The following is a 25,394-nucleotide window of genomic DNA, read 5'->3' on the forward strand; positions in this document are numbered from 1 at the left end:
GCCAAAATTCCTGTATCAGAGGTGATGCCTGCTTGTGCCTCCATCCCTCCGAACTCTGCCTGCGTTCACTCTGCCTCTCCACTCTGAGCCCCATCTCCCCCCGCTTCCCACTTAGAAGGACACTTGCGATGGCATCTAGAACCCAACCTGATCATCTCTCCATGTCAACATCCTCACTTTCATCACATCTGCAAAGATCTTTTTTCCTTATAATGTGACATTTATAGGTTCCGGGGATTAGGACCTGGTGCCTTGGGGACCATTATTCAGCCTACTAGAACCCAGATGGTGTAAGTGAGCCCTTAAGCTTTCCGTGCCTAGAAAATGAGGATTTGGACAATGCAAGGATTTATGAACATTATTATGATGTCATCTGGTAAATAAATCCTTCTGTATCCACCTTGGACAGATATTTTCTAGTGGCTTATTGTGCTTGTCTTGTGTCTTTGGGCAACAACAGGTATGTGGTCCTTGGACCTTGTAACCCCTTCCAGTCACTATGCCTGGGAAAGAGTTTTTATTTGCTAGCTCCTGGTGCTATTATTATATCTTTAGAAAACAGGGTGGGGGACATTCTTTTTAGACTGGATTGGGAGCCAGCTGGTGTGTACATTTAAATGAAAGGGCACAAATCTTTTCTGAGTTCAGCTTCCTTGTAAATGAACATAAAGCATATTTATTTAGAATCATAATTGCCTTCGTCAGCAGAAGCACAAGGGCTGGTACAGGATGCTGGGAGGTCCTGGAATACATATTCCATTTATTTCTGTCCCGATTGGGATCAGTAGTGCAGCTCATAAATAAGAAAAAAAAAAAACAATTTTGCTAAACATATTAGTATGGAAAGACAGTTAAGTGTTGAAAAAGAGAACAGAACAATTGTTTGAATTGTTTGTAGGCAGGAGCAAGTGATACATTTCTCATCGCGATCAATTTCTGATTCAGTAAAAAGTTGCTGCCTCTTCCACTATTGTTTCTGATGCCTCAATCTTCATTCTTTCTGGAAATAATTTTTTTCATCTCTCTGTTGAACGTCTTCTTGCAACTCCTAAAATACTATAGTTGGCAGTATTTTGTGTGTGGGGGAGTGTGGAGGGAGAAGATTAATAAGACAGAAATGAAATCGTTTCTTGTTTTCAGTGTTTCCTTGGTTACACTGGTTGAGAGTGCATTCCTTTTGCATTTTCAGGGCTTTCAAAACACACACCAAAAACTGCAGATGAGACATTGCCGGTTAATACCACAGACCTTGCTCTCATGCAGCCTATGAGTGAGTGAGCAAGATAAGAGTCCGTGGGATGCCATGTGGATAAAAGGCCAACAGAGTGGAATGGACAGCCCTTGTGAAAATTACCAAGTCCCAGAAGATGTTGCACGTAGCAAAAGTATAAAATTAAAAAATATTTCAGTATCATGGGAAAATAACTTTATTATAAATCTGCAACGGGAAAGAATACGTTTTTATCGTGTTACCCAGTTTATAAGTTTCTTTCGTATTTGTATATATAGTAATCTGAAATGTACATTCATCCAAGTGTTTAAACAGTGGGTGAGTCAAGGTAGAACCCAGTGTTCTTTTCACTACATTACACTACTGTGATGGTGGACAAAACCTGCCTCAAAGACGTAGCACTGTGCACCTCCCACATACCTACCTTTATATTTGTTGTTTAAATGCTTTTTTGAAATGAAGATTCTATTTATCTATTTATTTGACAGAGAGAGAGAGTGAGAGAGAGAGAGAGAGAGAGAGAGCACAAGCAGGAGGAGCAGCAGAGGGAGAGGGAAAAGCAGGCATCCCAGTGAGCAGGGAGCCCAACATGGGGCTCCATCCCAGGATCCTGGGATCATGACCTGAGTTGAAGGCAGATACTTAACTGACTGAGCACCCCCAGGCACCCCTGTTGTTTAAATGCTTTGAATAGAATGTACAACTTGGCCCAGTAAGGATGGCGTGTTGTAACAGGGAAATGATCTTTGTTCCTTTATCCAAAAAGATATCAGGGCAACATTGCATCACATGATAAAGAATTTCTTCCTCGGGATGAGTACCCCTCACGCATTACCTGGGATTCTTACTAAACATGAAGATTTTCCCTTCTCATCTCAGATCTCTGAAGCAGATAGTAACGAAGCACACTAACATTTGAGTAGCACTGTCCTTGGCTATCTTGTTCTGTGGTTGATATAGATATTCTTTCTCTGTTATCTACAACGTCCATTGGAGACACCACTGTTGCTATGACAGTGACTAACTGCAGACTTATTTTGCTGTGGGCACCCACCCCATACCTCCTTCATGTTTAACCAGTGATAGGAGAAGCAGTTGCAGTCCAATCTAAAAGACCTGTTGAGTGTGCTGGGTTATGCTCTAGACATCCGTGTGGCAGCACTCCAGCAGCCTCGCGGAGCACCAACTCCTGAGTCCATTTCTTGGGTGCATTCCACATAGAGGGTGGAGGTCAGACTTTGATGGGAGGGGCAGATAAGAGGGAGTCTCAGGGAGATTCTGGTAGTTATCTGGGGACTGAGGTCTATTTTGATTCCTACATATGCTTCTCGTAAGCAGTGTCCTTTTAGGCAAAAAAGATAAATTTTCTTTTGTTTATGTGACTTATGTTTGGGATTATCATTTTTTTTTCTATTAGAAGTTCTGCTACTACCTCCATTTCAGATTACCACCCCTCCACCTCTTGCCTCCCCTCACCCTTGTTAACCAAATGCTATTTCGCACAAGTTTCTGCTCTTCATGGAAGAACAACCTCAAGGGAGGAAAAATGGTTGGTCTAAGCCAATCAAGGAGGATCCGTGCTCCTTGCCAAAGACTGGCCCAGTCAAGGTCATGCGACATCATTCTGGCCAATGCCATACAAAGGGAAGTCTGTGGAGGTGCTTTCTGCAGAAATGTTTTCTTAATTCTCAAAAATAGATGTTTAGGAAGAAGAAGATATTTTCTGCTGCTCACATTTTTGTTTCTGCATGTGATGTTTGGAGCTGTGGCAGTCATCTTGGGATAATAAAGGAATCCACCTGAGGAGACCATGCTAAGTATGACTGAGAGGAAATGTAGAAGGAACCTTGGGTCCTTTCGAGCTCATGGGGCTGCCTGATTGACTAAGACTACAACCTTCTCTCCAAACCTCTTGTCATATGAAAATCAATTCTGGTTCATGATCTGGGTTGGAAAGAATATAGCACCTACTCGCATTTGAACTTAATGGACACGGCTCAAAAGTTTGCGGAGACAACCTTTACTTTAGCTGGAGATTTCAGAGCAGTATTTTAAAAAATTTAGTATGTATTTGAATCTGAGGAACTTGTTAAAGCAGAGATATGAATGAAGATTTCTGGCCAGGACCATAAATTCTATGTTTCTTGTGTGGTCCCAGCAGATACCACTGCTGTTGGTCTATAGACCACGATTTCAAACATTGAAGGCTAAAAACTCATACAACTCAACTTTCCTCTACCAGGGTTCCTTTTGGGTCAGGCCACTGTGAGCCAACTACTACCCTGGGGGTGGGGGGAAACAACCTTTTTTTTTTTTTTAACAGAAAGTTTGAGATTGGGTTAAATGCTATTTAACTCAGAGAATAGAAATCTGAGAAGTCTTATTTTGATTTTACACTATTTTGTATCTGTGACAGAGCAAACTTCTCACCTCCCCAAAAGAGAAAGATTTTAAAAAAGTAACATCCTTTTCTTTCTATGCATAGAATGCAATAGGAAATGAGTGAGTACACACCAGCAATTGAGGGTAAATGTTTAGACAGCCATAACAAACCTAGAGTAATTGATGTTTCAACTCTAAGAAAATATGTTGTTATTTAAACTCAAGGATAATGCCACCATCAGTCCCTAGGAACAACACCTTTTTCTGAGTAGTGGTGAAGGAATGACACAGAGTCATTTCATATGAAATCTGACTCGTCTCATAGAAATTATGGGGGCATTGGACTGGTCAAGGGTGCAGACACTGTTATTAAGGCAAATGAAATTTATGTGTCCATATGAATCTTGAAAGTGTGACTTCAGTCTCAGGAACACTGTGGTTTGAATAAATTATATCCCTTCATTTATTCATTAATTCATTGACCAAATATTGAGAATTTTCTGTGTACCAGATACTGTGCTGGGGTTATAAGAAGATATAAACAGATAAAGTCTCTAATCTTGAGGAATTTAAACACAGTCTGTGAGAAAGGCTGAGATGGAGGCATGTCATAGTAAGTTATAGTGAAGGAAGCATTCAAGGCTGTCATAGGCAAGCAGGAAACAGTCCACAAGTTAGTAATGTTTGAGCTGTGACTTGGAAATGATTAGAACATGGCAGGCAGGCTAGGGTAAGAAGAAGGTTAGAGGAAGTCATTGTAGAAAAAGAGAAAATTGTGTGCAATGATGTGTAGGCTTGAGGAAGCTGTATCCAGGCAATAGAAAGTAAAGAACAAGGAAATGAGAAATTTACATGAAACTCATGCAAGTGCTTAGTTTTTATTATTTCTGTACTTTCTATAATATGGCACCCAGAAAAATAAGTTTAGTGATAGAAGTCTTAAATGTACATTTGAAACAAGCAGATTGGCACATGGGATGTTCATTGAATGTATTGTGTGAACTCTCCTGGGGCAGACAGGAATTGTGAGCTATGGGATGAGTTGGTATAAGGCAATTTGAAGAGGTAGAACCTGTGGGGTCTGGACAGCATTTGCCTCATCTAAAGGCACTCAGTGGAAATGAAAATTAAATTATCTCCATCCCATACTGCACAGCACATCTGCAGCAGGATTTGGCCCATAGGTGGCTTATGTTTTGGCTCCTCTTTTGGCTTAATATTATTTTAAGGAGGAATATCCTGAAATTAATCCCTACTTTGCTTGAGGCTAGGAGCATTAGGTAGCTTCAGCCAGAACTTGGGGAGCCTATTTTGGACTCTGTGGTCAAATTGCAGTCTAGAGATAAAAGCTGAGTGATCAGAAATCTTGAAACTATGTTGGACTCAGTAGATTGGCAAATGGTATCATGGCTGCCAGTGGGCTCTTCAGAATTTAAGCTAACATTCTTATCCTCTTTGAAATAAATTTAATAACTGGACTCTCATCATCAGAGTTACTTAGTAAAGCAACAACCGACTTCTGTCACAGAATGTTTCAGCATTCTCCCAGGTAATATGCAGGATTTCTTAATTCTGGGTATCTGACTGTCCAGCTGATGTGATGGAGAAGGGACCCAAATGCCAAAGGGGTCTAAATCCTTCAGTGCATTTGAACAATGTTAGGGAGAGATCATTAGGAAAATGTAAGAAAGGACCTCCTAGGAAACAGTCTTTGGATTAGGAGACACCTACAGTGTTTAATAGGTGATGGGGATTAAGGAGTGCACTTGTGGTGAGAGCAGCAGGTGTTGTGTGGAAGTGTTGAATCACTGTATTGTACACTGAAACTAATATTACACTGTATGTTCCCTAACTTGAATTTAAGTAAAAACTTAAAAAAGTAAAGAGACACCTACCACGGCAATGTGATCAATTCATTCCACCACTTGCTACCTTTAGTCATGTGCTTTTAGGGACTTGAATCTGGGAGAAATTGTAAAATGTACTGGAAAAAGTAATTTTTTTCATTCTTATAAACTTTGTTAAGACATTGGAATACAGTCACATCTTATATCCTGTGGAGTTGTAGGAACTAGGATATTAATCAAGTCCAGCAGGTTTTCACTATCCAAACCAGTCTTTGTTTTCTCTGAAGTTATCCCAGAAACCTGCAGGGCCATGATCCATGGAAAGAGGATCAATGCACTGCTGTAGAGTAGGGCTGCCAGATTTAGCAAATAAAAATATGAGACAGCCAGTTAAATTTGAATTCCAGAAAAATAATAATTTTTGCACAAGTAGGTTCTACATATTGCATAAAACCCCACTAGATTTTGGACTTTTGGTTCTCCATGACATTCTTGTATTCTACAGAGTTCTAACTAAGAGAAATTGACCTGAAAGCCATTTTGACTTTGACTTTCACCTAGTATGGGAATTAGCTACCAAGAGGTTCCTGGAATTGTAATTACCCATTGTAAACCAGAGGGCTTTCCATCATTCATGTTCATAGAAGGAATAAACCTTTTATGCTACAGAGGGGCCTTTATGAAGGAGAGTTGACCTGACTTGTAGAAAGTGTAGGAGTCAGTAATTAGGATGGTTTTATGACCTCCTTTCTCAGGAAAGAAGAGCAGTTGACAATTTGGCTTCTGATCCATATTTACAAAAGATGTCAGAAACTACTGTTTTGGGGTTCGTAGCATTTTAACAATTTTGTAAGATTTCCAGAATCTTTGTGATTTCTCATCTCTTTTATTTTAGTAATCTCTGTCTGATTTCCCAGAGTAACTGGCAGTGAAACCCTTAACAAGATTGAAGAGTGGGTTTCTGGCTCAGGATCACAGTGAAGCAGATAAACTAAAAATTTGCTACTACAATGCTCAAAAGTGTGTGGTAACATCTAATGCAAATACTTCTAAATGCATAGCTGAGAAAAGCAAGAAAATAAAATCTCAGGTGTTAGAAACTAAGCCAGAGCTGAAAACCAGAGCAGAAAGCACAAAACCACAGCAGAATTTCTGCTGACTGAACTGGGACTGTCTGTCTTGATGTTATGGCATGGATTTTAACAATTGTGAGGTGAGAGGGGATGAATGTTGTCCCTTTGTGAGGTGGGTCTTGTAACTTACACATCTGTCTTAAGTTGGACACTTAAGTGACCCACCTGTGGACTAGAAAATTATTGCCCCTGGGGCAAGCCAAGCACAAGGTATTTTTCCTGTCTGCTGGGCTCTTGGTAAAAATTCAAAACTATAGATGTCAGTCTCCATCATTTAGGGGTTTGAATTTTATAACAGGTATAGTCTGAGACTTCAGTTTACTATAGAAGTGAGAAAAACAGATTTTGGTGGACATTTAAGCAAACTTCTCGGCATTATTCTTTTACATTTTAATAATTTCTGAGTGTGGAAGGCCATTTTTATGTAAGTTGCAAAACCCTTAGACCATTAAGCGAATTGATTAATTTAGCCTCATAAATATAAAAAAATAGTATCTGGAAAAATCACCATGACTGAAGTCAAAAGATATGATTATTCTTAGAAAAATACAACTCATTTGTCAGAGAAGGGCCTAACTCCTGAATGTATGAAGATGGTTTGAATCAAAATAAAAGAATTATATCTATGTATTCTTCTAAGAATTTTATAGTTTTAGTTCTTACATTTAGGTCTTTGATAAGTTCTGAGTTTATTTTTGTAGTGATGTGAGGTTGGGGTCCAACTTTATTCTTTTGCATGAGGCTGTTCACTTGTTACAGCACCATTTGTTGGAAAGGCTATTATTTCCTCATAAAATTTTCTTGAAATCTTTGTCAAAAATCAGTTGACTGTAAATATAAGCATTTAGTTTGGACTCTCAGTTTTATCAAATAGATCTATATGTCTACATTTTTTCTAGTACCACACAGTCCGGATTATAGTAGGTTTGTAGTAAGTTTGAAATCAAGAGGTATGAGTCTTCCAACTCTGCTCTTTTTTTTTTTAAACTATTTTAGCTATTCTGAGCCCCTTGCACTTCTACATTCATTTTAAGATAGGCTTGTCCATTTTTGCAAAAAATATAGCTAAGAGTTTAGTAGGGATTGCATTGAAGGTGTAGATTGATATGGGAAGTATTGCCATATTAACAATATTAAGTCTTTGGATCCAGGGACATGAAATGTCTTTGTATTTATTTAGGTCTTTAATTTCTTTCAACAATCTTTTTTGTTTGTTTTTAGCTTTCAATTTACAATTCTTACACTTTTGTTAGATTTATTCCTAACTATTTTATTCTTTTTCTTTCTCTTTTTCTTTCCTTCCTTCTCTCTCTCTCTTTCTTCCTTTCTTTCTTCTTCTTCTTCTTCTTCTTCTTTTTTTTTTTTTTTTTTTTGAAATAGAGAGTGTAAGCAGGGTGAAAGGGGCAAAGGGAGAGAGGGGGAGTGAGAGAGAATCCCAAGCAGGTTCCATGCCCAGTGTGGAGCCTGACATGGGGCTTAATCTCATGACCCAAGATCATGAACTGAGCTAAAATTAATAGTCCAACACCTGACCCTATTTTATTCTTTTTGATGTTATTATAAATGAAGTTGTTTTCTTAATTTCATTTTCTTAATATCAGTTTTCTTAATTTTTAATTTTATGTGTATAAAAATCCAGTTGATTTCTGTATATTAACTTATATCCTGCAAACTTGCTGAATTCATTTGTTAGCTTTACTAGTTCTTTGTGGATTTCTTAGGATTTTCCACATACAAAATCAGGTAATCTACAAATAGAGATAGTTTTACTTCTTCTGTTTCAACTGGGTAGCTTTTACTTATTTATATATTTACTTTTGCCTAGTTACCCTGGCTAGAGTCTCCAGTACAATGTCGGATAAAATGGCAAGATTAGATATTTTGTCTTATTCTTTAAAATTGCTTTTTTTTTAAAGATTTTATTTATTTATTTGACAGACAGAGATCACAAGTAGGCAGAGAGGCAGGCAGAGAGAGAGGAGGGAAGCAGGCTCCCTGCTGAGTAGTGAGCCTAATTCGGGGCTTGATCTCAGAACCCTGGGATCATGACCTGAGCCGAAATCAGAAGCTTTAACCCACTGAGCCACCCAGGTGCCCCTATTTTGTCTTATTCTTGATCTTAGAGGAAAACACTTTCAGTCTTTATTAAGTATGTTCTTAGTTGTTTTTTTGTAAATTTCCCTTATCAGGTGAAAGTCTCTTTTAGTCCTAGAATTTTTTTTTTTTTTAATCATGGAAGATGTTAGATTTTTGTCAAATGTTTTTTTCTGTATCTATTAAAGTGATCATATGGTTTTGTTCTTTATTAACATAATATGTGGCATTTGTTAATTTTTGCATATTGAACCAACACCCTGGGATAAATCCCACTTGACCATGGTGTATAATCTTTTTATGTTGCTGAACTCAGTTTACTGGTATTTTGTTAAGAAATTTTTCATCTTTATTTTTTAGAGATATTGGTCTATAGTTTTCTTATAATGCCTCTGTCTGGTTTTGGTACTGGGATCTTCTATTCTTTGTAAGAATTTGTGAAAGATTAGTGTTAATTTTTCTTAAACATTATATAGAATACACTAGTGAGGCTATCCAGGCCTGAGCTTTTCTTTGGGGGGATTGTTTTGATTACTAATTGTTTCTTTACTTTTATGTGTTTATTCAGATTTTTATTTCTTTTTGAGTCAGTTTTAATCATTTGTATATGTCTAGGAACTTGACTATTTTATCTAGGTCATCTAAATGGTTGGCATATAATTGTGATTAGTATCTTATTTTCACAGGCAGGTGTAAGAGTTGCTGAAGATGCACTACAGGAACATGTGAAGAAAATAGCTATGGATGGAGAAAAGCAAAGAGAACTCACCAGAATTAATTTTTCTAAAGAAGATAGGGGGAAAAGGAAAAGTGTAATTCTAATATTTCAGAATGTTTGGGGATTAACATGGTGTTCACACGCAGTTGCCATGCAGTGGTACAGGTGTATCCACTGTTTACAGTGTGCATCCATGGGAATTGAGTTTACTTCCATTCAGATTAGTTAGTGTCTTCACTGAACCAATTTTAAATTTTTTAAATATGACTCCTGGATAAACACTAGAAACAAATGTAGGATAATTAGAATAACAGAAGTGTTCATTTAGTAGAATTCTTCTATACTATATGACATGAAGGACTAGACATTACAAATTCATTGCTGGACAAAATGAAAGTGCACAAAACATTAGACCACTGATAGAAGTGGGAGAAGCTACTGCTAGAAACTAGAGCAATAAGGAGCATTTAGAGTATGTAGCCTTGTTAAAGGGGAAAATAAACAGTCCCTAGTAAATGAGATTTTTGAGAACTTTAAAGAAATAAATGTAAGATGGTAAGTTAGTAGAGAGTAGATGTAATGGAGGCAGCAGAGCTCAACCTTGTTTTGTATGTTGATGAGGTTTCCCAAGTAGGGTTGCCCTTATATACTACACTTAGCCTTCAAGAAGATAAGAGTTAGATGGGACATTTGAAGTCATGAGACTCTTCTATCTCAGATGGACAATATATGGTTTTAGTTATAAAGACCAGCTCCTGACTTCCACACTTTCCGTACTGTGTGAGACAATGTGCTTTTGGTTCTCACCTGTGGTTGAAGGATCTATTAGACTTTTTGCTTTATGTTTAATATTTATTTTCTTTGAATTTCTTTTCAGTGTTCCAGAATTCATTGTTTATGTACCACACCCAGTGCTCCATGCAATATGTGCCCTTTGTAATACCCACCACCAGGCTCACCCAACCCCCTACCCCCTCCCCTCCAAAACCCTCAGTTTGTTTCTCAGAGTCCACAGTCTCTCATGGTTTGTCTCCCCCTCCAATATGTTTAGTATTTCTTAAGTTTTTCCAAGGGAAAAGCCATCTTTGCTGTGATTTCTATATCTCAGTACTCTATTGAAGATTAACATATTACTAATTTTCTTACAATGAATTTAAATGAAGCTAAGAAATTGAACTCAAAGCACTTTGTGATTTGTCCACTTCCTAGGATAGCTTATTTGTCTTAAATCTTGAAAAACTGAGCTACTACATGTAACTAAGTTTTCCCAAATGTTATTTGTTTAGGTATCATACCTTTTCATTTTAGCCGTATTGAACAGTATCTTTCTGAAATCTATTACACTTGTCAGCCTTGTTGAATAGAATATATAGAACATGGTTTTATCTTTTCTTTTTTCAGAATGCTTTTATGATTATCTTTTAAAAGACTTTTTGTTCACATCACTTAAAATTTATATATTATTCAATTGCATGAAAATTTATAATTTACTTAATAGTTTTTCCATTATTGGATGATAAGACTATTTCAACTTTTTTTTCCCTTTTCATGAATGCTGCTGTGATGAGCACCTTTATATAGGCTATTATTAAACACACATATTATTTGGTATTACTTAAAATCTGGTGCTTCCAGGTCACTGAAGAACACAGGGTTATTTGACACTACACTAAAAGGCATAGTATGTTATGCTTTTATTTTCATAATTTCCTGTTTTAATTTTTTATTTTCTCCCTTGGTGTCAGATTGTTCCTCACTCTAAGCATTCCCACTTTGTTAAAAATTTCCCCTGAATTCTATTTTTCCATATTTCAAATCAGTTGTAAAATAAGAAACCAGGTAACTGAGTGTGCTATACTTGCATATGAAGAAAGGCAGGTACAGGGTAAGTACCTTGTAGGAGAAAATACCCAAGTTTTATTAAATAAAATTATTTACCCAGACCAGATAATTTTTTAAAAACGAAACTTCAGATTTGTTGGATGAAGTTCTTATTACTCAATTAAAATTTTAAGAAATAAATCTAAAAACAATAATAAGATTTCAGTTAGGACATGCCCTTGGTAACAAGTCCACTGAGATTTGTGAGCGAGGGGAAATATCTTATTTTTATGACTGGGTGAAGTGGTGTGAATTCAGGAGGGTTTAGGAAGGAGGGAAGCATTAGAATTTATGGATTTGAGGAAATGGGATGATCTGCTTGGTTGCATTCCAGCACCACTCACTCCCTAGACATATAAACTGCCACCCAGTTTAATGTGTTGTTGAATAGTCATTTCATCCAGGGCTCCATGACATTTATTCCATGACACACAGGCCTCTACCTGATCTATTTGGAATGTAATATATTATCAGTCATGGCGGCTCATGCTAACTGCTGAATATCAAAGTTTATAAGCTAGCTTCCACCTCTTAGGTGATGATCCCAGCAGTTCACAAGGGGAGGTACAAATGTACAAATCATTACACATGACTTTGAACTTGCTTGCAAAAACCCTGGGGTGGTATTTTTGAATTGAAGTCATTTTGGCTGAATACAAGGCCCAGAATTGCCAAATGTAAATTTGAAGATTGGATGCCTGGAGGCTCTTCATGGCTAATGGCACATAGAAAGCTTTTCCATGAGAAACCAGGACCCATCTTCTAGAATAAAGTTGACTAAAAAGGCAGGTTGGGATGGCCAGAGAGTTCATATGGAGTCTGTCTCTTGTCCTCAATAGGCCCCATGTTTAGCAATCTTCTGTTATCAGAAGATTAACCTAAATTAATTTGGGTGGGGATATGAAATATATAATGGTGTCTCTGAGTGGAAATGATATGAGAAAATGTTATGTAATAGGAGAAGACAGACTTTGGAATATTGTACTACATGTGAAACACACATACACATATATAAATACACACACACACACACACACACACACACACACACCCCAAACCAGGAGACTTGAGTTTTAGTCCTGGCTATAGAAAGCATCCATTCTTTGATCTTAAGTCATTTAAATCTTCTGTGTCTCATCTATGACATAACTAGGAATGGATAATGGGCAACAGTTCAATTTATAATGTATTAGAAACTGTATTAACCAGGGAGTAGGTGGAGTCATTATAACAAAAAGATATTATTGGACTTGCTTTAAAAATTATTGGGGTGCCTGGGTGGCTCAGTTGGTTAAGTGTCCAACTCTTGGTTTTGTGCTCAGGTCGTGGGTCAGAGTCATAAGATGGAGCCCTTCATTGGGCTCTGCATGCAGAGGGGAGTTTGCTTCTTTCCCTCTCCTCCACCCTCTCCCTCCACTTCTCCCCCCACTTTATCTCTCTATATTAAATGAATGTCTTTTAAAAATTATGTAAAAACTTTGATTTTTCCAGACTATTACTTGACAAAATTCCATGGTGAACTACTCACTAGGGTGATGGATTGTCAGTCTGGCAAAATGCAGCAATCAGATATTCTTTATTGACCTTACAATTGTGCTATTCTTTTTTGCTTTTGTATAAAATAATAATGTTCACAGATTCACTTATCTTACTACATGCACATTTACAATCCATATTCATGTTAGGTCTGGTCACCCTTTATGTTTACATTGTTTGGAATTCTACCATTCCTAGTACTTTAAAATATCTTCTTTTATATTCAAAGGGCCCTCCTTTGAGTGAATGATCCATGTATTTTAATTGGGGGGAAAATGTAACCTAAAGGTAATGATAAAATAAAAATTTACCCTCAAATAAAAGATAAGGATAGGACCCTCACAGCTGAGATGACCTGCATCCTGTTGACTAAATCTAATCTGAGGCAAAGTGACCAAACTAGTTCTTTCAGTGTATACACAACCTTTGAGAAAATGACAATTAAGTAATTAATGAGATGTCTGTGCAAATCATAAGTGCATTTACATTTGTAAAACATGGTTGAACAAAATAGTTTCATTGCCTTTCTCCTCTGAAACCACTCTTTTATCCACCACAGTCTGGTTAATAAACACTAGTCTTCACATGATACCTTGAGACAAACAGGAAGAAGCATTGAAATCACTGTTATAGGTCACATGGTCAAGTCTCATGTAAACCATCAGTTTTCAAACATTCCTTCATGGCAGAACCCTGGGAGAGCTTCTAAAAATATGGATCCCTGAGCCTTACCCCTATCTTCTGAGTTTGAATCTTGGGTTGTTGGGTCGAGAAATCTGTAAGTTTTTTAGAGGTGGGAGAGCTAGCCTAGCCCTTGTCTGCGTGTCTGCATGGGATCCACTATCCCAGAACTTTCTGGAAAGATAGGTATACACATTATTTAGAAAAATCTATAGGAATTTTTAAGTTTCCTCAGATAACTTTGGGGGCATGATTTCAAACGTAACGACTCCTATAGTTTGGGAATTCTTTTTCAGATCTAACCCATATCCTTCATGCTCATTAAGTCTATTTTGTTTTTGGTGACTGAAGAACAACTGATGATATTCGGGCATCATTTACATGTGGGAGTCTGGCATAGAGTGAATAGCTGGCAAATAGCCTCACTATTTCTATTCTCTAGATAACTAGTTTTATTTCCTTTACTGTTGCCCATCATTTCTATTTCCTAACTTTTAAATTATTTAATATTCTCTTCCAATTCTCATTCTTCTCCAGCTAGAGAGAAACAGGAGGAGTAGAACAAGCAAGGGACAAGACCCATAAAGCCTTCCATATCTGAGTCGCTAGCTATTGTATCTTTGTCAAGTCGTTCATTTAATCATTCATTCTTTTGAGAAATATGCATTGGCTTGCTATTGCATAACAAGTAATCACCAAAATCTCAGTGATAGATAATGAAAAACATGTACTTGGCTTACATATCCATGGTGACTGCTGATCTCTGCTGAGTTCACTCATGTGCCTCTGGGTTGGTTCAGGATTGCTTGTGAGTGGCTGGGTCCAGCTAATGTGGTCCTGCAATACTTGTCTCTTGTCCACCTGCCTGGCCCTGTGGACTGCTCTGGACATGTTCTCATGGAGATGGTAGAGGGGCAAGAGAACTAATGGAAATATATAGTGTCTTTCAAATCTGGAATGGTGTTGAAACAATAATTTACCACTAATGTCTACTCTCTTCCAGGGCCATTTCCCTTTTTTTTTTTTTTTTTTTAATCTTTTGAGTCCATATTTCCTATTTTAGGAAACTGAGACAGTGATACTTACTGTTGATTCTCAACTTTGGAGGTTTTTTTTTGGATGAAATCTGAAACTGATCCCTGTATGCAGAAGGCAGGGAGAGACCAAAGAGACCACTGCAGATCAGTAGGTAGCAGATTTTTTTTTTTTTAAAGGGAGTGTGGAGGGAGAGAGAAAGACCAAGAGAGAAAGGGAGAGAAAGGAGGGACAAAGGGAGAGAGAGAATCCTAAGTAGGATCCACACCCAGTATAGAACATGATGCCAGGTTTGTTCTCAGCCCTGAGATCATAACCTGAGCCAAAATCAAGAGTCGGACACTTAACCGAGCCATCCAGGTGCCCCTGTAGGTGCCCTGTTTAATAAGCAAGGAAGTTGACATCCAAGGCTTGTCTTTGGGGGCTGCAAGTGAGTAGATGTCAGTCCCTGCCCTCCAGATCTTAAGTTTATATAGAAGCCTTGATGGGTTTCATTCATGTACACTGTTCAGAAGAACTCAACAACATATTATTCTCTCAAAGCTGCATCTTTGAAAATGGCTCCATCTGTGGGGATGGTAAGCAGAGCATACATTCCAGGACAGGACAAAGTGGGGTGGGGGCAGTGAGGGGTGCCTGATTGCCTGCATCTGTGGGGATAGTAGGCAGAACATACATTCCAGGATGGGGAGGGTTGGGGAATGGTGAAGAGTGACTGATTCCCTGTGTCCAGCTCTTGTGTCAACCAGAGGTCAAGTCCTCTTGATATCCTCCTCCAACATCTGCTTTGGAAACTTCATAGTTTTGTAATAAGGCTTGGAAAAGATGTTAAAGAGCTTAGCCAGCTTTTAGTATGGAATCTTTGGGCTTTCCAGACCTGATTTCCAGCAAAGACTGCCAAGTAGAGAAGGCAGAGCTGTCAGATGCTTGGTTGATAATGGTCAGGATGGAAGTTCCTGACCTCGTGGAACTTACAGACAGACACAAATCAGAGAGTCATTAAAGAAACACACACAGAATTTAAGGTACTAGGAGAGTATGTGCTGGGAGTGATTGACCTCCCAACACAGAGAGGTCAGACTGACATTCTCCAGGCAATTGCTGGTAGAACTGAGCACTTAGAGTTATTTAAGGACTCAATCAGAAAGGTGGGCTGGGAGGGATGGGGACCATCTGGTAGAAGGGTGGTACGAGGAGATTAGGAACATGGGTGAAACTGAGAGGTGAGGGGACCACAAAGCATGAGGCCAGGCAGGTGAGTTGGAGGGGGGAAATTTGAGGGATATAGATGGCCACCTTTTGGCCTGTAGTGTGAATCTTAATAGGCTGACTTTTCTAGACTGCATGCTGAGATGCCCTAGGTTGTCATTATGGATTCACAGGGGCATTATATTTTAAAATTTTGAGGGAAACAGCAACATCTGTTGGGCACCATGTGAACTACTCCTCTGAATTATCTGTATTAATTACTTAATAAATGGAACACTTAGGTGTTCTTTTTGGCCTAGGGGCTCTGGAAAAAAAAAATGTTGAGACACAAAGTCACTGTGAGCAGAGCAATTTGGGAACCTGTCCTAAGGGTGATCTAAAGCCACAGAGGGTGACTTGTGTCCTAAAGAGGGTGCAGATCAGATTTGCATATAGAAAAGAGAACTCCAGCGAAAGGTGGGATGTGGCTTAGGAGGAGCATACAGATGTGGAAGCATAGGACAATGAGAGAGGAGAAAGAATGAGGGTGGCCTGGGAGTCCCCAAAAGCCAGGTCAAGGGTATCCTCAGCTTCTCCTCTATGGCCCAGCATAAGTCCTGATTGTTATTAGACCTGCACAGAAAGCGTGTCCTAACATTTTTGGTTTTGATTTATAAAATTGGAAACTTTATCTTGGGCATTTTTTTTGCCAGGTATAATCTGGAGTTGGGTCTAATTTGACTGAAATATGCTTGCAGAAGTCCTAAGTGAGCTGGTGGAAGTTTCTATGGCCTACACACAATCTTCTTTTACCCACAGTAAGGAATAGGACTTGGGGAATATAACATATTCCAGACCAGATCACATGAATTGAAATTCCAACTCTGCCGCTTACAAACTCTGTCACCCTTGGGATGTCATTATCATCTCGTGGCCTCACGCACTTCACGGGGCTGTTGCAAAGATAAGAAGACAGCCACTTGAATTGCTGAGAGCAGAATCTGGCACACTGTTAGGATTTTGCAAACACTAGCCATTGTCATTGTTATGATCATGATTACCTCCCCTCCCTGCCTCCTTAGGTCTCATAAAAATTCCAGAGACATATAGGGGTGCCTGAGTGGCTCAGTCGATTAAGCATCTGACTCTTGATTTCGGCTTAGGTCATGATCTCTGGGTCATGGGATCAAGCCCTACATCGGGCTCCATGCTGGGTGTGAAGCCTGTTTGGGATTCTCTCCCTCCCTCTCCTTCTACACTTTCCTAACTCACTCTCTCACTCTCTTAAAAAAAAAAAATCCAGAGGCATATAACACCATGTACAACCTTATCCACAAATGAGAAATAAGAGTTTGGATGGATGTAACAAGGTAAGGGTACTGTTTTGGTTATGGGTTTTGGTACTAAAGGTCAGGGCTGTCTTCCTTCTGGGCCAGATTGGGCCAGATTCTTCCACGAGTTTGTGGTGCCTCACACCACACTGTGGTAGAGGTGGCCATCAGGACCCCATGTTCACTGCAGTGTGGGCCGCACGTTTGGGCATTTTCATTTGGGCAGCCAGCTTGCTCAACTCTGTAAGTATGAGACCATGAAAAATAATGTCTGCTGTTGTGTTTTGGGAAAACATATTATTGCTTTGCTTCTGATCTGTGAGATTACAAAGGATGCTGTGATGTGTTCGTGTGGTTAAATTAGGTAATTATGACGAGTGGAAAACACCAGGCTCCTCACACTCCCTATAAGGATGAATGGGGGTTGATTAGAATTTTACCAGAGCATCTTTACCTCCATCAATCCTTCCCCCAAACCTCTTAAAATAATGGGAAAATAACATAAAGTTCCTGATACAAAAAGGAGCGTAAATTCCCTTTAAGAATAAATCTCTACAATTGTTCTTAATATTTAGATACATGAGAGGTGTCGGATAAGATAGTCTCAATATATTCCAGTCACAACGGGTGGGTTGAAGTCTCGCTTTTCATTGTTTGTTCTTTGTTTATGACCTTGTGACCAAGATTAAATAGCGTAAGAGTCAGCAAATGCCAAGGGTGACATTTTGAGAGGGTTGGTCTGCCAGTGAAGAGCTCTCACGCATCCTTTCACACTGTGCAGCTTCTCCTGGCCTCGGCCAGCTGCTTGGTTGTTAGATAATTTTCCTGTGGAAAAAAACCAAACAAATAAGCCTGACCCTTGGAATGGTAAATAGGAACAGGCGATCATTGAAATAGCAGCTAAAAAGAGAAACCATTTGAAAAAATTCCAGAAGAACAAATGACCTTGGACATACTCTCCTCACATATGGAATGAAGATAATTATGTTTTTATTTTTTTTACTTTTATTTTTAAATTTTTTATTATTTATTTATTTATTTATTTGACAGAGATCACAAATAGGCAGAGAGGCGGTGGGGGGAGGGACAGGCTCCCTGCTGAGCAGAGAGCCCGATGTGGGGCTCCATCCTGGGACCCTGGAATAATGACCTGAGCCGAAGGCAGAGGCTTTAACCCACTGAACTACCCAGGTACCCCGAGAACTATGTTTTTAGAGTAATGGTTCTTCACCCTGGGGTGCAGGTTGGAATCATCTAAGAATCCTTCAGAGCACCATAGTGCTATGAAGTCAGGGCTGGGGATGGGGGAGCAGGAGGGGAACAGGGTCATCAGCCTTTTGTAAAAGCTCTCTGGGTCATTCTAAAGTAACCAGGGTTGGGTGCCCTTCCTAGTCCAGGAACATTTATAGAAGAAAGAAATACATAGTAACAGAATGTGGAGCATCCCCAGATCTCCAACATGGAGAAGGAGGAGGCATGGTTTAGCCTTCTGGAGTCTAAATCCTTTTTAGCTGATTATTAGCTGAGTTACTTTGGGAAATCACCAACATCTGTTAGCCTCAATTTCCTCCTCCATAAAATGATATTAACTGGCATAAAAATGCCTATTCCAACAGGTTTTTGGAGATTTCCGTGAGATGTGGCCAGGGAAGTCTCTGGTCTCCCCCTCATATTCACCTCAAAGCAGGACTCTGGCATTTTCTGTACTTTGTTACACACCGAAAACAAATCTAAAGTCACATAGCATGAGCCAGGGGGAAAGATTTTGCTGACAGCCTCCTAGGGAGTAAGAATGACATGGGAAACAAAAGCAAAGGAAAAATTAAATTTCCTTACTACCCACAGCCCACTGACAAGTCCTTGAAACAGGCAGAGTGACATTCCTCTAGAAACTCAGCTGTGTCGATGTTAATACTTTGTGGAGGGCAAAAGGCAATCTTAGCCCCACCCCCAGGATCCTGTAAGTCTACTTTAACATGTAAAAATTCCTTTGGAAACTTCCATCCTCCAAGATATATTTTGGCAATCATCCCCCAAGCATATGGCCCACAGATACATATCTGAAGGGTCTCATGACTAAGGTTTTATTAGATGGCAATAAATGACCATTCCCCAACAAGAGCTAGCCCCCTCAAGGTTCTAGAAACCTTGCTTCCAAATTCCTTAGAGGCTTTTGCTATCCCTAACCCCCTCCCAACTAGAAAGTATATAATGGGCCACTCTTCATGACCTCAGTGCAGCTCTTGCTGTCCGCGGGTCCTGTCTCCCTGTGCTTTAATAAAACCACCTTTTTGCACCAAAGATGTCTCAAGAATTCTCTCCTGGCTATTGGCTTCAAACACTTACATCTTTCCTGCATCAAGAAGATGTGGCTTTCATCTCCCTCACGCAGCAAAACTTACTATTAACTCCCATGTGACCTTTCTGACCTTCTCCAAGTCTCACAGCAGCTCCACCTCATTGACCATCCCTCCTCCAGGTGCTCCCAGTCTGCTCCAAAGCCTCTCAGCATTAGGCTGTCTGCCCCGCTCCCCACCCTCCGCATACCTGGCTATGTGGGTTGTCAGCCTAGAATAAAAAAAATGTGAGGTACAACCTAAGAAAATGGAAGGCCTGAAGGTTTCCTCCTTCTATTCCTTAAAAATCTGGGAGACGGAGAGGCATGAAGAACACATTTTTCCTTTAGGGCGTGGATTCTCAGCAGTGGCACTGTTGACATTTTGGAGTGGATAATTATTTGTTGTGGGGGTGGGGGGATGTCCTGTGTATTTGTGTTGGTTTTCTACAGTCCTATAAAGAGTTACTACAAACCAAGTGGCTTAAAACCACATCCATTTATTATCTCACAGTTTCTGTGAGTCAGAAGTGCATGTAGCTGGGTGTCCGCTCACGGTTCACAAGACTGAAATCAAGGTGTTGCTCAGGACAATTCTCATCTGAGGCTCCGCAGCCTCATGGTTGTGGGACTGTGACCTCTACTTCCTGGCTGTTGGATGGGACTTGCTTTCAGCTCCTCAAGGCCACCTGCACTTCCTGCCTCGTGGTCCCCTCTGTGGGCAGATCTCAACATGGCTCTTGGCTTCTTCAAGACTAGTAAAATCCTGTTAGCTGCTGCTTCTTATCTCTTAAGGCTCACCTGGTTTGGCGAGGCCCACGCAGGATATTTTCTCCTTTGCTTAATTCAAAGTCAGTTGATTAGGGATCTTAATTATAGCTGCAAAAATCCCTTTTGCCCTATCAAGACACATAATTGCAGGAGCCATCCCCCATCATATTTGCAGGTTTCGCCCCTAGTCAAGTGGAAGGGTTGATGCAGAGCATATGTCCCAGTGGATAGAAACCTTAGGTGCTGTCCACCGTAGCATTCTAGAATGTTTAGCAGCATCCTCAACCTCTCCCCAGATGTCAGGAGCAACGCTCTCCCCTTTCCAAAGTGGGACAACAGAAATGTCTCCAGACGTTGTCAAATGTCCCCTGAGAAACAAAATCACCTTAGGTTGAGAACCACTGTCACAGGGTTTTAACCTGTTGAATAAGCAAAGGATTCTAAAAACTCTGAAAGGAAATCACTTCCAGGATGTCCCCTTCACCAACCCTGGGACAGACTAACAAAGTGACTGCCATGGCTCAGAACGAGATGCAAATGGGCTGAGCTTTCTTGAAGCATTCATAGCAGGCACAGCACTCTGGATCTCTTGTCTGTTCCCACAGGGGATGTCACCACTCAGCCCCATGGGTGGGGCAATGCCACACTACACCTGAGGCCAGACAATGCCTGGAGGGCATGGCAGAGACTCCAAGGTCTCAGGAGTCAGACAGTTCAGAAGTCCCTTTAGGCAGTGACCAAAGCAAGAGGAATGAGAACTTGGGTCACACCAGCCACCAAATCCAGCTACAAATCCAGCAGAAGAACAAGGAACATTGGCCCAGAGACCATAAGGAGCCAGAAGACTCCTCCTTCATTGCCCAAAAGTCATATGAGCCACCCATCTTCAGGAGAACAATGCTGGGAGACTTAGCACTATAGTTAAAGAGGCTGAGAAATCCAAAAGATGTGATTTAAATCAGCTTTGATAGGGATTGGACCCTGAACAAACATAACTAAAAAGAGACAGTTTCAACCAGAAAAGACCAAGTTGTTGATTAGCTGTTCTGATTTGGTCCTATGCACACAGACGTCATTGAGAAGCACAGGGGATAATAAGGAATAGAGGGCTTTTTGCGAATAGGCTTTTTGTGAAAAAATACAGATATGCATTTTTTCTGAAGTTTTATGTGCACTGTGATTAACTTGTGACCCTGTCACAGTGTGATAAGTATTGTTAGAAGAAAAGTTCTGTGTAATAAATAATGGACAGGTAACACTCCATTGAGATTTGATACCGTTGCTTATATTCATCAGGTATCCTTCCGCTGAAAAAATAACAGAAAACGCACTAACAATGTCTTAAATGAGTGGCTTCCAACTTTACTTGCATCGGAATCAGCTGGAGGACTTGGTAAAGCTTGGAATTCTGGGTCCCATCCTCAGGGTCTCTCATTCAGCAGGTGTCAGGTGGTGTCCAGAGATTTGTGTGTCTGATAAGTGGCCAGGTAATGCTGAAGCTGGTATGGGTACCTGACTTTCAGAATCTGGCTTAACTCACAGGATATTCATGGTCTAATTAGCAAGAAGTCTGAAGAGGAGTGGTTCTCAGAGATGGCTGATCAGCTCAGTGAGGTATCCGGGACCCAGCTTTCTGTGCTTTGAGTACCAGGCTTCATGGACTCGCTTTTCATATCACGCATAACCTGTGATGGTTACAAAAGAGCTGCTGCTGTGCTGGTCATCACAACCCTACCCAGCCTTCAAAGGTAGAAAGAAGGGAAAGGAAGTGAGAAAAACCCATAAATATTTTTCAGCCTAGTTCCCTGGATACAGTGTAATTGGAGATGACTAATGAGGCCATTTTGGGACTGGCAAATTATCATACTTTGGTCTCATTTTTCCGGGAAGAGAGGGTAAAATTGAGTTATTAGCTGATCTATGGCCACATTGCTTTTACGGAAGCTGCGTTTACCTCCTCTGCTATTGTCTTGGATTTATGAGCTATTGATATCCCCGAAGGGACTGACCCTGTCAGTGGCTTCCCATAAGTTGGAGTCTTTGGATCTTTTTAATATAGCCCTGAGAACATCCTTGAAATGCTATTTCTGTCCTTATCTTGAACAGACATTGATTGAATTGGGAAAATAAACCTCTTTGAGAAAACCTCTTGATACATGTACTAAATTTTATCATATGCCACATCTTAATATCTCATGTTTTTAAATCAGAAATAGTCTCTGGCTTGTTTTGGTTTTGCTTCTGATTTTTCTTATCAAAGCACTGTAAACATTTTTCTCTTAATCTGATCAAAACAGGCTAAGTCTGAAATTATAAATCTTGTTTTTATATTTTTGGAATGTCATAAAATTGTGCTGTAGGCAGAATGCTGTGGAGTGAGAAGATAAATCTGTTTGAGAGGGAAGGGAATATAGGGTCTCTAGACTCCATCATTTTATGAAAAGACAAACTGACCTGTGCCTTTAAGATTCAGATTAATTCATAGGTTTCTCTTCAAAAATTTCAAGGGGGAAATGTGTCTTTGGGTCAGGCATTTTACTTTCTGGTTTGGATTATTGCCAGCTGGAGAAAATGCTGCTCTAGCAGTTTACAGCCAAATTGGAAGCATAGGATCTGTGCACTCTCCTGGGAAACTGTTGTCTTGAAACTCCCAGTAGCTGGTATGCATTAAAGCTAAGAGAGGGACAGGAACATCTGGCTGGAACTGGTGTGTGTTTCACTGCTGGTAGAGCCCAGCTAAGCTGGAGCCAACCACTACATGCTCCTTGGGTGCTCATGTGGGAACCCTGAGGAATTGGTGGTGGCCTCATCAGGGGGCCACCAAGGCAGGGACTATGCTGAATCCCAGTGAGATTTCTTTCTGTCCTCTCAGAAACCGTGCCAGCAACATTTCTTTAATGGACTCATAACATCTCCTATCTTGCGAGAGGGGAGGCCACTTCTGAAGATGGACTGGGAACTTGGCTTCTCATTTCTAGTTGAAGTCTTCCTCACTCTGATTCTGCTTCTCAGCTTGAGATGCAGAATCACAGACAAGTTTTGTCTTCTCTTTTGAGGAAATCTGGTTTTATTGGCTCCTGTGGTTAAAGACATTGGATACTGATTGAAACTATAGGGAAGAGGACATAACCCCAAACTCACAAACTGGTGGAGAAACTTGTTATGGGAGACTCGTAGAAGAAATAGGTAGGTCAGTGGGGAGATTTCTCTGGGGGAAATTTGGAGGAATGAGCCTAGTGTCCTTTCTAAATTGTATTTGTGGAATTAGAATCATAGGGGTGCTCCTTTAAAACAAAAAGAAACCCACAAAAGATCTTTGACCTCCTTCTCAGATTCACTTGATCAAAATGTGGGGGATGGAGACAAATGTGTTATGGGCTGAATTATGTCCTTCCAGAATTCATATGTTGATGCCCTGAGCCCCCGGACCTCAGAATTGGATTGTATTTGGAGATTAGGGTCTTCAGAGAGGGCATTAAATTAGTTAAAATGAAACCATTAGGATGGGCCCGAATCATTTTGATTGATTCGGGCCTATCCTAATCTGGCTTTTGTCTTTATAAGACATCCACAATCTGGCTTTTGTCTTTATAAGAAGTAGTAAGACCCCGTGAGGACACCTTGAGAAGGAGGCCATTCACAAGCCAAGGGGAGGGGCCTCAGGGGAAACCAAATCTGCCAACACCATGATCTTGGACTTCCAGCCTCAGAACTGGGAGAAAATTAATTTTTTTTTTAAAGATTTTACTTATTTATTTGACAGACAGAGATCACAAGTAGGCCGAGAGGCAGGCAGAGAGAAGGGAAAGCAGGCTCACTGCTGAGCAGAGAGCCCAATGTGGAGTTTGATCCCTGGACCCTGGGATTATGACCTGAGCCAAAGGCAGAGGCTTTAACCCACTGAGCCACCCAGAAGCCCCGAAAATTAATTTCTATTTTTTAAGTTATCCAATCTGTGATACTTTCTATGATAGCCCTCACAAACTATTACAGGTGGAAATGCATTTTTAAGATGGTATGCAAATGATTTCTATGCATACTAAATTTAGGTAATTAGGGGCACCTGGGTGGCTCAGTGGGTTAAGCATCTGCCTTCAGCTCAGGTCATGATCTCAGGGTCCTGGGATTGAGTGCTCAATGTGGGGTTCTCTGCTCTGCAGGGAGCTTGCTTCTCCCTCTGCCTGCTATTCTCCCTGCTTGTGCTATCTCTCTGTCAAATAAATAAATAAAGATCTTTAAAATAAATAAATAAAAGAATGAACATTTTAGGGTTTAGAAAATGGATTTGTGTTGAGCCCTGCTTGTTTTTTAAATTCACTTAGGCAGCTGATTAAAATGATGAAGAAGAATAGAAAGGTGAGAAGGAGTGAGATCATTCAAGCTCACAAATCCTTATTGAGTAAGGACAAGACAGGTCCAGGATTATTGGGGTGTTTTTGACCTTCAGTACCAAGAAGAACCAGAAATTCATAGACATGAGGCCCTGGTGGAAGACAGAGGGGCTTAGCTTCCAGGGAGAGGGAGTCCCTGCCACCCTCCTGGACTCAACCAGATGCACCCAGCACTGCCTTCTTCATCAACAGAAATGAGCAACTGGTGGTGTCCTTAAAGGTAAATGGGTGAGTTCATGTTACACCAACTGCATCATGGCCTGGACCAGGATGGGACAAGCAAGTGACAAGGACACAAAATTTCAGAGTCAAGGTCGTACAAATGCTGACCACTTGTGTATACAGCAGAGAGCTTGGAGGCATAGAATATAAGAAAGCAATCATTTCCATGGTTCTGCAAGTGCGGGGCGAGGCCTAATATGACATTGCCTCCTTAAATTGCAGGCTTAGTCTCTCCCGGGTCCAGGCCCTTGCACTCTGTGATGTCAACTAGTCCATTTCCTCCAAAGATATTGCCCACTGTATGTTTATTTTTATAGATAAGGAAGACAATGTTTCTGTCCTGTTGAGTGAGTCTCAGAGGGTGGCAGGGACACCATGTCCCAGGAAGCTAAACCCCTTTAGTGCTGGGGGTCTGGCATCTGCTTAATCCCTGGTTGTTTTTGGAACTGAAGACCAAACAAACCTCAGCCTGCTTATTGACTGGGGTCAACTTAAGTGAGGGCTGGGGGACTGACAGGGACAGTCTCTCCACCCATTCTTTGTGCTTTGTCCTGGCAGCATCCTTGCCATCTCTCCTGCTGTGTTTAAGAGGGTGCAAACAAAAGCTGGCAATGTTTT

This window comes from Lontra canadensis, unplaced genomic scaffold (genome assembly GCF_010015895.1).
Source record: "Lontra canadensis isolate GAN:19392208 unplaced genomic scaffold, GSC_riverotter_1.0 scaffold29, whole genome shotgun sequence".
NCBI lineage: Eukaryota > Metazoa > Chordata > Mammalia > Carnivora > Mustelidae > Lontra > Lontra canadensis.